The sequence below is a fragment of the Haliaeetus leucocephalus genome, unplaced genomic scaffold, assembly GCF_000737465.1.
Source record: "Haliaeetus leucocephalus isolate CR32 unplaced genomic scaffold, Haliaeetus_leucocephalus-4.0 Scaffold174, whole genome shotgun sequence".
Classification (NCBI taxonomy): domain Eukaryota; kingdom Metazoa; phylum Chordata; class Aves; order Accipitriformes; family Accipitridae; genus Haliaeetus; species Haliaeetus leucocephalus.
The window spans coordinates 315,182-326,449 of NW_010972610.1; the positions used below are offsets into that span (position 1 = coordinate 315,182).

The 11,268-nt window shown below is 47.2% G+C and overlaps 1 protein-coding gene across 2 annotated transcripts in view; it reads right to left on the bottom strand.

Moving 5' to 3' along the window:
• CCBE1 (collagen and calcium binding EGF domains 1) overlaps positions 1 to 11,268 on the bottom strand; it is a 177,945-nt gene that overhangs the window by 154,604 nt on the left and 12,073 nt on the right. The gene's annotated exons all lie outside the window — the stretch shown is intronic.

The window sequence follows — 11,268 nt, forward strand, 5'->3', positions numbered from 1 at the left end:
ATTTAATCACAAGCAGAGCATCTGACCCCACATAACAAGAAGTGGCTACTTCTCTAGTCTCTATAGGAGGGAGAAAGGCAAATATATTGATTCGCATAAGGGGTCCCTGGAGGGTTTTTTTGTCTCTTCCCTTTATTTTCCCAGGGTTTGCATTTTCAGTCTCTTTGAGACTATAGTTTAATGGTCTTAGGTCAGTGCAGCTTTCCCCATGGTCCTGTTCATCTCTATGCCTCATCATCTGGAAATAAGTAAAAATTGTCACTGCTCTAAAACTTCTAAACTTTATCCTTTTAAAAGGATCCCTTCTTCCCATCCCTAACATTGTCAATATCTGCAATATCCTGGGCTAGTCTATACCTAGAAGCAAGAATTCCTGATAATTCTCTGACAAACAATCAGAGAAACACTATAAAAATGGATTGTAGAGAGGCCTCTTATCCTCTTCTCTCTACCAGAGATTACTGAACTGTGGAAACATCAATTAAGGTCAAAGCAAAGAGGCGTGAAGATAGATAGATTTTAATCATTGGCTGAAGCACATTTTAAATGTGTAGTTTAAAGTTGTTCCATTTCCTGTGTTTCAGTAAATATAAGATGTGTATAGCCCATAATTTCATAGACAAGTTTTGATGACCGCTTCCTCTTTTGCATAAAGCTTTTTCTTAGTTCTGTTCTTAAACAGACTCTCCCATTAGCTGATTTTCTATGCTGATAAGCATAAATTAAGAAGACTAACCAGACATCCTCAGAGACACAACAGACTTGCCCTACATTTGTTTCTGTGACTGTGCCTCATCATTCCTGGATTTCTGAAGTTTACTGCAGTTATATAGCTTATGTGTCTTTCAAATTGTCCAAATAAAGAATGAATCATATTGGCACAGCTAGCAGAACAACAGCCAGATGATGATTTAGAGCTACGATAACCAGCCTGCATGTCCATAACTCCTGTGCAGAATTTAGCCACACTGCCAAAGAATAGTGTCCAAGTCAAAAGTGCAAATGGGTTGAGAAGAAAACTTATTCTTGTAGGATTAAATATAGTTAATTATATTTAATGGGTAGCCCTCAAATGTATGTTCTGAATCTTGGAGTCCTGTTCTTCTAGATTACCAGGAACTGGTAGAATAAAAGAAGGGAAAGACTACTTCATGCCCATCCTGTTTTCTGTAGTCCAGTCATCATCTTTCTCAGGTGTACCATAGCCACCATTACAGGCACGTAGCTGAGCGGACCCTGCCTGGCAGTGCTTAATGTACTATGCTGATTCTCCCTCGTGCACACAGTATGGATTCAAATACTTCACAACCACAGGGAAATGCACTGATCTCACTCTCCCAGAGAACACAGTGACACTGATCCTCCACTCCAGTACCATTCTTGCCAAATCCTCCTCAACTCACATTGATAATATCCCTCCATCACATTTGCCATTTGGTGTGGTCGTACACTGATTATTGCTGGGGATGGAGAGTGGCCAGATGCATCCAGCTGGAATGACCTTAGTGATTAAGAGAACAAGAAAATCTCTCTCTTGATCATCAAGCGCACAGCACCACTTCAGCAGCAGGCTGCCTTGAGTGCTCCCTCCAGAAACCTCTGCTCTGCACTGTGCCTTAGCAGCAAACTCCTGGGTGTGCAGAGGAGAAGTAAACAGAGGAAAAGAAATAGCAGGTAGAAAATATCTGTATGTACTGCAACTGCAACTCGTACAACTTCTGCTCTCTTATGAAGTCTGTTCTTCTCTTTGCTCTACAAACAACACACCATGTTCTGCTCCTGGGAGAAGTCTGTAACCACCGAGGCCTCTATTATCATGGGAGGTCAGAGAACAAGCTCCATTTCCTGGCTACCAACTGCTCGATTTCTCAATTTGCATTTTTTTCCCATGCACATAGAAGGTGGGTTTACAGCTTGTTGGATTTGTAAGGCCCTGTTCTGTCAGGAGGATATTAAAAGTAACTGAAAAAATGTAACATTCGCATTAGAATGAATATAGGAAATCACAGTTAAGGATATTTCAAATCTTTCTCTAGTAATGACATCCCCCCCCCAATATGCTAATGAAAGAGAGCTAATACTGTTGATTCAGTGTTAGAAGGGAGGCTGTGACTTACAGGTTTTCAGCTCACAGGTCACTTTGCCTATATATCTGTGAAAGAATGTGATCTTATTATTTTGGCGATTGCTACAATTACATGTATACATCAAATTTCCAACTATTTTATTATAAGTGATCTATGTAAATCAATAGTGTAATTTGATCACACATTAATAAGGTTAATAATAATGCCAATCCAGTATGGTCAATGAATAACCCTCATCTCAAATACCTTACAACCTACAATAGATAGACTACAACAACAACACCACAATCAAAAAGAAGAATATTATGGTTACTTTTCACCTAGCCTGCTTGAATTCTAGTTTTTCTTTAATTTAAGGATGCGGTTGGTTGGTAGGACATCATTTAGAAGGAAGAGACAAACAGTTTTTCCAAACCCAGAAGCATCACAATTAAAAAAAAAAAAAAAAAGTGGAAGAAGGGAAAACTGGGGACAGGGAAACAAAATTGGAAATAGGCACTGGAAAGAATATAATGGATAGATAAAACAATCATCAGAGTTGCCAATACTAGATTCAGTGCATTGTTTATTGTGCATTCTCTGTTGTTTGGGAGATAAATTCATAAACAGAGATTCTGGAGATTTTCCCTCATCCCTTGGAGGTTTCCCACAACTCCACGTCCAATGGGTCATTGACTGACTGCTCTTGTGACTCTGTTTTCCCACATATGGTACCAAGAATTTTTTTAACTGAGGTTTTTAAAAGCCTGACAAGGTATTTTACTTGCTGTTTTTGTGGGTGCTGTCATTTTCTGCTTTCTGGCAGTTACGGAAATACCACAAAAAAGGTGGGTTTCATAGTGATTCAGCCCTGAGTGAAAACTGAAAGTTCACACTACTTTCTTTGACTAAGCATCCAAACTTCTGCGGGCTTCCCTGGTCTGAGCCTTCTGGGTTTTTAGACTTGACACCATCATTGCTAGATTTATTGCCCAAACACAGAATTCCATGAGTCTGTGAACTCCTCAGCTGGAGACGCAGGTGCCATCACTGCTAGATATACAGTGACTTCTGCTTGATGTGGCCTCTCCTGGGCAGTAGGAACCTGAAGCTCAGGGGTGCAATGAATGCACCAACAGCCCTGAGGCCAGCTGGTCCCCAGTCTGTGCCCCTGCGTGACTCCCCAGCCTGAGTGATGGGAGGTGGGACCTTCTTCACCAGCTTGAGGAGGAGGAGGTGGTGATGGCAACACCAGCTCTCCTGTGAAACTGAGGAACCCCATGAGAGGCCAGCAGGGGAAGGCCTGGGGCTACAAGGGAAGCAGCCCCACACTGCTTGCCCCTTCCCAGATCAGGGATGTGCCAGCATCCATAGCCAGCAGAGAAAAACCAGGGGGTCACTTCCCACAGGGTCACCAAGATCACCCGAGTGGGTCATATCCTATGGGGTGACCAGCATCACCTGAAGGGTCACATGCCACAGGATCATAAGAGACATCCCAAAGGGAGGTGTCCCATCCCATGGAGTCACCATGGTCACCTGAGGGAGTCTCGTGCCATGGAGATCACATAGTCACCCCAAGAGGGCCACATCTCATGGGGTCACCAGGGACACTCCAGCAACCACAGGGTCAGCAGGGATGACTGAGGCAGGGGAGACAGCCAGCTATCCACTCTCCTCCCAGCAGGAGGTGAACCCCACCAGTGGGGTGCAGACCACTGGCCCCCACGGCATCCCTGCAGGGGTGGGTGGGGGCTCATGAGGCAGCCTGCTCCAGGTGCCCTGCAGAGGGGCCTGCTAGCTTTCTCCTCTTCCCTGCCGTGTTCAGTGGGACCCTACAGCCCTCCTGGCATGAGACATCCCACCTTCTGGGGCACCCGCTCCTCAGGGCACGCTGCCAGTTCCTCTGAGCCCTCAGAAGGCACCTTCAAAGCATCTTCCTCTGACACCCTTGCCCGCAGCACTGGGGTGCAGACAGGGAAAGTACCTTTAACACCTTATCAGCAAACCACCACACAGGCTCTTGAGTAATTTGTCAGGGTCCTGTTGACTCCACGTTGCAAAACTGTCCCCAGCATCCCCCAGAGCTGCAGGGCAGTGGGCAGCAGCTGGTGCCTGTCCAGGGATGCTCCTCCACTGCTCGCCCCTTCCCCAGCCCTTTCGGAGGTCCTCTGTCATGTCCTCGGCACAGCACTCCCCTCGCCTCTCCCTGCCTGCCACTGCGCTCTGCCATAACCGCAGACACAGGGGGGTCGCACCAGCCATGCCCTGCCAGACTCCTGCCACCACTTGACAATTAAATTGCCTTGTGTCAAAAATAACAATAACAACGCGCCCCCCCTCCCTCCCCCCACGCACTTCTTGTGTCTTTGCAGATTGAGAGCTTCCTGCACATTCACAGCCCGTGTGCCCCACCCCCACCCCACCTCATTGCCCACCGCAGGATGATGAAATAGGGAGGGAGGATGGCATCATGGCCACGAAGCATGATGCAACCCAAGGTGCTGTGCCATGCAACGTGAAGTCCTACTCCTGCCTGTAGGATGCAGCCTACACATTTCCTCACCCTCTGCTTCCCACCCACCCCTCCCCAGCATCCATGCTCCTCCACTCCTCTCCTCCACATGTGGAGCAGGTGGGGATGGTGACAGCCCTGCCGAGGGCCACGGGGCACGCACACAGCACCCAGACCCACGAAGGAGGCAGGGAGGAGCTGACACCAGGACCTTCCCAAAGCACGGAGGACCCAGAAAATAGAAACAGGTTGTAAAGCGCAAAAAATACTTTGTTGTTGTCACGTGCAAAACACTTTTTCCTGTTTCCCCTATTTACTTCTCCTTTATACCCCTTGGAGTCAGCTGGTGCATCTGCAGAGAGAAGAACACAATGTCCTAACCCTTGAAAGGAGACTTCTTATTTCTCACTTGTTTGTTTGTACTCTTAATGCCAAAGGTCACCGCAGAAGCTTTCCCTCTCCCACCAGTGACCAACACCCCACAGCAGCACACCCACAGCCAAAAGTGTGTGTGCTGCAGGGATGACAGCCAGCACTTGACTGTGGATGCATGGGAGAAGCTTGTCCCCATGTTCAAAGCCAGCGTGGACATCAAAGACGTCCAGGTCTGTGCTGGTTTTTCTTTCCCTGACATCACCTGGAAACAAAGCAGGATCTTGAATGTGGTGTTCACTTAGCAAAGGGGGGATTATGAGCGGCAGTTAGTGGTGCTACATGGAGCTGCTCCCCAAAGCAGGGCTCCTCTGAAGTCGGGAAGTGTATGGATCCAGCCCTTAGGTCTGCATGGTAATAGATGGGCACTCAGGGAGCACAGCAGTCCCATCTGCACCGGACCACCCTGTCCCACCACTTCCAGCATGTCCTCCTCTTCTCTATGAGCTGCTCACACCTATAGAGAAAGCACTGAGAGCCCAAAGGGGGCACATTTTGGCAGGAAGAGACAAGCCGCCTTCCATTTCTGTGCAAGGTCATTGCCACCGACGCATTTTTTTCTTGCAGCCTTTTGTGCCTAAAGCTCCTGTGGCGTATCTGCAGAGCAGCTGTAGGGGACTTTCCATCTCTGGGGAGGCTTTTCGTTTTCTCTTCCATTTAGAATAAGGAGCAAAAGTCAGACCCTCCCCCTCCCTGTATGTTTCTGTGTATGAAAAATAAAAACGAAAAGGAAATGAACTCATTTCAGTGCAATCAGAGGCAAAGCTTTAAAATGAAACTATCTCACAACATGGGGTGCTGTCAGCCCTCTCATACCAACTGCGTTGTCAGTCTAGCGATGAGTCAAGTAGTCCCTCTGCCTTTACAGTCTGTGGCCACCCTGTCAGCTTTCACAAAGACACAATTTCAGTCTGCCCCACTTCTCAGCCAGCACAGCCTGTGTAGGGACGGTTGATATAGAGAAGTAGGGCATACAGCAGTTTTCACACTGCTACGATACAGCATGCAGATCCTGAAAGGGAAATGGTCCAGCCTGTCCCAGTGATGCTCTGGTGGCTGGAGACTGCCAGTACTCACCAGAGCACCCCAAAATGGATATATTTTGGCAGTGTGTGTGTGTGCATGTGTGGGGTAAGGGCACAGCCTGCTCCCATACTCCTGCCAGCTCCTGAGGTCTGGGCTGTGATGATCTATCCACAATAGAGTTTCACGCTTTTGTGCCTTTTTTTCCTGAACAGACATTTTGAAATGAAACTCAAATCATATTCTTATTATTTGCTTGTTATAGCAAAGACATGGCCCCAAGATCCCCAAACACACCCGATTTCTTATTCATACAAATCACTGACGATTCAAATTGTATAGGAGATCCTATACTTTCTTATAATGTTGAACATACTGTCCTCCTTTTTCCAAATGTAGAGGTCTAATCGTTACAGTGAATAAAGCAGTTTTAAGCCCTAAAAATTTCAAAGGAGAAGGCTTCACAAGATACTGTTTCCCACCTTGGTTCAGTCCTGCTTTCTGTTATTAATTCTGTTGGCCTTTTGCCCTACGTTCAATGCTGAATTCAATCTTGCCCTAAGTTAAATCTGTTTTGTGGGATTTAGGGGGACCTTTATTGAACTGGAGATCATTTGAACAAGGCACTTCAAAAACCCAGCACAGACAAAATATTGTTCAGAACAGTGTGAAAATCTTCTAACCATGCAAAATGGCTCTGGTCCCAACTGAAGAGCATTAGAAGAGCACAGGGGAGACAGTGCAGCACTGAGGACTAACTTGGTGCCAGACTAGGAATCCCACATCACCATGCTGGTGTCCAGCAAATCTCCTTTGGATTCCTTAATTCTCTCATTAGACTTCAGTGATTCACAGCAGGTCACTGATAAGGAGCCCTGCATGGGATACCAGATTACTGGCTAAACTGCAAGGCACCAGGATGCCAGGAAAGCACCAAGTGTCTCACATCTCACACATGGGATTTCCCCTTTTTTTTTTTCAATCCCACACCTGCTGCATTGACTATATACAAAAATTATGACAAAGCGCAGAGGAGACATAGGGAACTAGGGAAGTAGGAGGTAGACAGAGCCTGAAAAAGATCTGGCAGACTAGCAAGCAGTGAAGAATTCCAGAAATGAAGCACATTCAAATTCTCAACAAAGATAGCAAGACAGAAAATAACCATAGTCACCATCCAAGGAAGGACTTCTGCAAAAACCCAGCAGTGATGGTGCAGCTGTGCTAACAGTATGCTTGGCGTTTGCAAAGACACCTACGCACACAGAGGAGAGCTCTTCAGCAAATACTCCACCAGCCTGATAAACAGTGATCAACACCAGTATTTACTTGACTAATACCTACTTCATCTGGATAGCAGTTGCAAAGACTGTCCTTCACAAGGATATTGTCATCTTCACAGGCGCTAAAACCCACTTAACAAACTACCTAGTCAATGTTGCCCTTTTTAGCTCTTAAGAAAGCTTTTTGGTGACTACCAATTGGCTGAATCAGGAATGACCTTACAAGGAGCCACCTGCAGTGTCTTTGCTTTCTGCTTTCACAGAAAATTCAGCTCACCAGATAGCCTGCCCTGGCTAATTTAGAATTGACTGTATAACAACCTATGACAAGGAAAATTCAGTCAACTAAGTTTTGTCAAAGTTACTTCTTGATTAAAGAAAGAGCACACAGTTGATACAAACTTGCTTCCACTTCAGCTGTATCTGTGGAGGGCTTCTGCTATCTAGCCCCATCCTCAACCGAATGATATTGCTCTCAGTAGGAAAACTGCTTTGCCCACCCTGGCTTTGGTGGGCACCAGATCAGACACACCCGAGTCATCTTTCAGCAGAATTTTGGAAGTAATTAATTAATGCTGCCTGCTTGGCACACAGGTGGTTGCAACCCCTCTGCCAGTGACAGAGCACTGTGGTAGATGAACAAGTTCCCCTTTTGCTAAGAAAATTACATGTTTAAGCTTTCAAGGGAAGCAGGTGGGAGAGAACAGCATTAGGGACAGTCTAAGAATTAGTGGTAGGGCCGTTGGGTAATATTTAAACAGTAGATCAGACATGTGCAAGTGGTGGTTACATCTGAGCAGCAGGCAGTCAGGTCTCCTTAGTTTCTTCTCCTGCCTGGTGCTGGATCACACCAGCAACTCAAAGTCACTTTAGCTGGAGTATTTCACTTAACTGTTTAAATCTGCATTAACCTCTTCCCTTACCATAGCAGAGGTGTCGGCAGCACAGCAGCAGCTGCTGGAGGCTGAAGCTTTGCTGCAGAAGCTTTGCTGCAGTTACCACCAGAAAATTGCTAACACAGAACAAAGCCCTTTCCTTGAAAGGTGAGGTTGAGATTAATGTTTAAGGCTTCAGGATTTATGAAGCTTTACTTGTAACAGTGGGAGAGATCACTGGAGGAAAAATGCCAGAGAAAAGCAAACAAGAGAGAGTGATTTAAGAAATGAGAAAAAAAAAAAAAAAAAAAAAGCCCGCCAAGGCCATCATCGCCCTCGCTTGGCGCGGCCACACCCTGCCGCGCTTTCCCAAAATGACCTTTGGTTTGTGCTCCTGACAATAGAGCTGAGTTTCCTGCTCGGGTGCTGGGACCCGCGAGGATCAACAGGAACCGATGCTGTGGTCTGCAGAAACGGGAAAAGGGAGAGAGAGAAACAAACAGCTTCTCTGTGAACACAAGAGCTCTTAACACCAGACAGCCTTGGGGAAAGAAGAGGATGAACTCCCGTAACCAAGAGATTTATTTAAGATCTCACAGAGAGGCACAGAAACAGCTTGAAGCTGATTCAGCACAAATAACTGAGTTCAGAGAAAAAAGAGCTGGTTTCCTTTCGCTCCTACTCTTGATTTCGTTTTTGCAGCATTCAATTTCCTTTCATCAAGCCTGCCCACTTGTGTTGCTCATACTAATAGTCCATCACATATTGGCTTTCAGTAACGTGTTCCTGGTTAGACCACATCCCCCAGACATCAACAAAGCTTGGAGCATGTTATCTCAAGATGATTGTCTCTTCTCAGCTGTGTAATTGTGCTAACTTTAACTGGTGTTCAACAGGAATAAACTGGAAGGCTGCTCCAAGGGGTTTGTGCTCCTTGGGCTACTGGTGCTTTGCTCCTCACCGAGGCTGTGCCCACCTGGGGACCCATGGTCCTGCTTGGTGGGGCCACGGCAAGGAACGACTTTTGTGGCTGCTCTGGTAGAGCAGCTTCCCAGAGGCCTGTACTTCCCACAGATACACCACGTTATTTAAGGAAACTAAAAGAAAAAAAGTCAGAGCTCGCGGGTGGCTTGAAACCACAATGGACTTTTTTTTGCTCTGTTGCTGTTGTGCAATCCTGTAACTGGCAGCGACCCCACCATAACAGACTGTGATTTGTCACACACCAGTAAGGCCCTCACACACCAGTAAAACCCTGTGGGGAGGTGGGCCAGATCCAGAGCTGGTGCAAGTCAGCTACCCTCTAAACAGTGGGGCTTCCTGCCTTACACCACTGCACTCAGATACATGGCTCTGACCGCAGTGATGGGCGAGATGAACACTTCAGATAGATACTCTGGCTCACAGGTGGGTCCATTAACCCATTTTTTACACTGAAGTCCCCCGCCTTTCTTATTACCCCACCACTATTTTAAAATAAAGAAAATAAATGAATGCCTGTGACTCTGCTATCCCACTGGGTTTGTGCCCGGCTGCCCTGATAGGAAAGCATCTCTATCCCACATATGCCCAAAAGAAGGGCCCATCTCTTTGTGTTGCTGCAGAGGTATACAGGGAGAAGTTGCCTTTAAAGATCATCCCCTTCTTGGGTGAGGAAGTGTTACTAAGCAGTACAGGATTGAGGTTCATTTGGTTTTGGCCTCACTGCAGGAACAGTCATTTAAATAATATGCCCAAGTATTAGATCTGTCTCCAAATTCACAAAGAAGAGCAAGCCCTGGGTCATCCCTGGCTCTGCCTAAATGAGCAAAATAAATGAGGAAAATAACATGCATGTGCCCAGCAGGGCAAGGGATCAGTGTGTCCCTCTTCCCTATGGACTGAGTTCATGAGTGCTTTCCCTGCATTTGGGCCTGCTGAGCACCACAGAGCACTGGGGGCATGCGGTGGTCTCGGTGAGCACCCTGCCCCCCTGTTGTGGCATCCTGGAGGGGCTGCCGTGATTCACGGAGCAGCCGTCAGGCTACAGCTGTGAGACGCAGCCCTGAGCATCACGTTCTGCAGACCACAGCATCTCCACCATGAGGGAGGACACGTCATGCAGCCTGACACACTCCCCGGCTGTTTACCTGCCTTCCCGCCATCTAAAACCCAACAAACTTGTTTTGAAGAAACAGTTTCTTATGTAACAGGAATGATATGGTCAAAGGGCAGCTCTCCCTGAATGGGGATGCGTTACAAACAGGGGTGTTCACAGCTGAAAAACGACCCTAAACACATCAAGTCAAGCAAATAAGCCTGTATGCCATACAGGTGTTATACCAAAGGATGAGAGATTAAGGCAGTGTCTTCTCAAACACAGCAGAAACTCCCCTGTGGCCAACCTAAACTGCTCTGACACCACATCACAACCCAGCAGAGCACACTGCAGGATGCCACCAGAGCCAGCGCCTGCTGCAGCCCAGCCACCGTCTCAGGAACGGCCATGCAAAAGCCTCATCCAGCTCTACCCTTCATTTGGACATCTCGCCCTGAGACATGCCGCATCTACGAGCCGGCACCACTGCCTCCCCCACGCGCCAGCCCCGCTTCCTTCTGCCAGGGAGCAACGGGGCTGAGGTTTCCTATGCAGGGAGAGAAATTACGTGTGCCGTCGCTTCCAGCACATATGCAGGGGAAAGGGTTTCTGAGCTGAGCTGGTGAACTTTTCCTCTTCCAATAGACTTCAAAGTCATCAGCGTTTCCAGACACTTGACTTCAGAGTCATCCCACAGAAAAGAGCTCCTCGACAGCCCCTTGTGGGTCTGTATTACACCCTGGTGTCTTTTCCTGCTTGAAGCTGTGTTTTGATGGGAGAGGTGGGCATTTACTGGCTTTCGGCCACAAATCGGTTCTTTGTTATGTCTAGCCCATCTGTGCTTTCTTTACATCAAGCTGTTTTCATTTCCCCTTAAAAACAAAAGTCCATCCTATGTGCCACCACACCAAATATCAACTCTCCGAGAGGCAGGAGACAGAGGAGGGACTCACGGCTCACTGGCAGGGGTCCCCACACCCTGCCCCAACCCAAAAGC